General features: G+C 39.9%; 1 pseudogene; it reads left to right on the top strand.

Annotated features, from left to right (window-relative positions):
* Window positions 1–787: 787 nt before the first annotated feature.
* LOC130679779 (olfactory receptor-like protein OLF4) lies at window positions 788–1,770 on the top strand (annotated as a pseudogene).
* Window positions 1,771–3,417: the final 1,647 nt, after the last annotated feature.

The following is a 3,417-nucleotide window of genomic DNA, read 5'->3' as shown; positions in this document are numbered from 1 at the left end:
ATAAGACATGGGATTAAGTAATAATTACACCATGATAGCCCAAACATCTAAATTTTAAGTGGAAGAGGAAGGGTCATCTTCTGTGGGAATGTTTAAAAAACGATTCATGAAGGAGATGAATCATAACAGCCAGGAAGAGGAAATGGATATTTGAAGATAGAGAGGGGTGAAAAATTCCAGATAGACCCATGAACAAGGCTCCACAGAGAGGGAAGGTTCTGGGCCTTGGAGCCGTGATGTCTGGTGACACTGCAAGTCAAGTTTCGTGATTGGAGATCAATGCACATGAGGTGCTAATGTAAGGTTGCAGTGCGTGAAAACCTCTAAATGTATCTGTGATATAGTGAACATTTTGTAACGGGAGACTAAATTCCAACTTGACTGATGATATAAGAAGGAAATTCCTCATTGTCTTCACAAAAGTGTTACAAAGCCATGGATAGTGGCCTCCAAGATTTCAGGTTAAAAGAACAGAATTTTCCCAGTTGTTGAAGAGGGGAATAACAATTTTCTGGGATATCATGGGATGTACCCAAATGCCAAACAGAACTTCTGATTAAAATGTAGAATATCGGACCTCCTGGGGAAAAAGCTGACAATGGGTTGGGAATTAATATCAGAGATGGTATGGAAACCACTGATGGGAACAGTTTGCATACAAAATTATGGATATTGACTTCGTAACTGAAAAACATAGATTGTATAATTTCACTCTGTTAGTAATGCCATTTTTTGTATGAAAATATATCATGTTATTTTTCTGTTTCCTGGTAGTGATATCTACCACATGAACCCAGTAAATGATACACATTTTTCAGAGTTTCTTCTTCTGGGATTTTTAGAGGTTCCAGAACTGCAACCCATCCGGTTTGGGCTTTTCCTCTCCATGTACCTGATCACTATGCTTGGGAACCTGCTCATCATTCTGGCTGTCAGCTCAGACTCCAACCTGCACACACCCGTGTACTTCTTACTCTCCAACTTGTCCTTTGTGGACATCTGCAGTGCGTGATGTCCCCCACCACCCCCACCATCCCCAAAATGCTGCTGAACATCCAGACAGAGAGCAAAGCTATAACCTATGCAGGCTGCGTTATACAGATGTACTTTTTCTTATTCTTTGCAGGACTGGATGACTTCCTCCTCACTGTGATGGCCTATGACCGGTACATGGCCATCTGCCACCCCCTGCACTACACAGTCATCATGAACCCCAAACTCTGTGCACTGCTTGTCCTGCTGTGCTGGATTATCAGTGCCCTATATTCCTTGTTACAAATCTTAATGGTGCTTCAACTGTCGTTCTGTACAGACTTGAAAATCCCCCAGTTTTTCTGTGAATTCAATCAGATGCTCCAACTTGCCTGTTCTGACACCTTTCTTAACACCATGGTGATGTATTTTGCATTAGTGCTGCTGGCAGGTTTTCCCCTCACTGGGATCCTTTACTCCTACTCTAAGATAGTTTCTTCCATACATGGAATGTCATCACTTCAGGGAAAGTATAAAGCATTTTCCACCTGTGCATCTCACCTCTCCATTGTCTCCTTATTTTACTGTACAAGTCTAGGCGTGTATCTTAGCTCTGCTGCTACCCACAGCTCACACTCAGGTGCAGTAGCCTCGGTGATGTACACTGGGGTCACTCCCATGCTGAACCCCTTCATCTACAGTCTCAAGAATAAGGACATAAAGGGGGCTCTGAAACAATTCATTGGGAAGGCAGCTGTAAAAGGACCAGTTGTCTTGGGGGTGAGGAAGTGTCAATGATGTTAGGGCTCAAAGCCTCAGAGACAGAGTTTGCTATATATTCAGATCTTGGAAGTAGAACTTGGTCCTTCGGTTTAATTCCTGAATTTTCATTTCTTTGTCTTCAAATTCTCCATCAAATTTAAGTCACCCACTTTATAATGCTTTCTTCTCTGTCTTACAGATAGAAGTAGTCCCTTTGTCCATTTCCTACTTTCTTATAGTTTTGCCCAATCTTGATCCAAATTATTAGGAAATGCCATTTATTTCCTGTAGTAGCATGAGTTTCTAATCAAATGAAACATATTATCCCAAGTAATTTTTCCTTTTGTTACTAAAAATATAGTCACAAACTAGATTATTTGTTTGGAGAAAACTGTTGACAAACAAGTTATGTATATACTTTCATAATGGAAAACTTGAGGCCCCAGTTTTCACTTTTGTGTACATCACTCTCTTGTGTATCACCACATTAACTGCTCTTCCTGATAATGTAGACTTTAACTGATGGTTTGTTTTATAGGTGATCTTTGTTATTCTCATTAGGATCATGTTCTCATATTTCTCACAGTGCCTGCAAGAGTGATTGGTAAAATGACTAGCAATTACATGTCTCCAAGTGGAGTCTACACAGAAACATGAACTTGAATAAAGTGACTTAATATGGACTTTGAGCAAGGAAGTTTAAGTATGAAGAAAATTTTCAATTTTACTAAGAAAAATATGTCGTTATCATGTTGTGCATCTGCTCAATCAAGTACAGATTTTAGTGTCCATGTGCAAGGATTTTTTTTATTGAGCTGAAAGATTGGTTGGCATGTTCATGTTTTTTTATTGAAGTGTCTTCCTATTTATTCAGTTAAAACTCTAGTTCTCAACCAGAGGCAATTTTGTCCCCTAGGGGATATTGGCCAACTTCTTTAACTTGATGCTGGATTTTGGAGGTGTAGGTGACCATCAAGAATGCTCTGAACATCGCACAATGCACAGGACTAACCCCTCCACAGACAAGGACCTGGGCCAAAATGTCAGTAGTACAGAGACAGAGGAACCCTGAGGGATTTAAGATATTTATTGTCATTATTTTAATAGTCATATAATAGCAAAAGAAAAAACTGATTATCAGAGAGATCAGAATGATTAACATAGTAGATCACATTATATAGCTATGTAATAATAACTGTATATATTAAGCCATCTTCTACCCCCACTCATCTATTGATGCACATTTAGGTTGCTTCCATATCATGGTTATTGCAAATAATGATGCAATAAACACACGTGTGCATTGTTTCCCTTTTCATTAGTGATTTCATTTCTTCGGGTAATTTCTCAGAAGTGGAATTACTGGGTAACATGGTATTTCTATTTTTATTTTTGCTGAACCTTCATAGTTGCTGCTCCAATTTACATTCCCACCTACAGTGCCTGAGGATTCCCTTCCTCCACATCCTTGCCAACACTTCTCATTTCTTGTCTTTTGGATAGTGGCTGTTCTGGCTGTGTGAGAAGGTATCTCCTGGTGCTTTGGATTTGCATCCCTCAGGCTGGCCACTTTGCTCCTCAGCATCCTCTGCCACCCCCTCTTGTCACTCTCTTTTTTGCTCATTTCCCTTGACACACTGGCTTCCTTGTGAGCCTCAATTTTCTGAAGCAAACAACACCCTT

This window comes from Manis pentadactyla, chromosome 12, assembly GCF_030020395.1.
Source record: "Manis pentadactyla isolate mManPen7 chromosome 12, mManPen7.hap1, whole genome shotgun sequence".
Lineage (NCBI taxonomy): Eukaryota > Metazoa > Chordata > Mammalia > Pholidota > Manidae > Manis > Manis pentadactyla.
The sequence above is the reverse complement of the archived record's forward strand: the minus strand, read 5'-3'. Positions and strand labels throughout refer to the sequence as shown.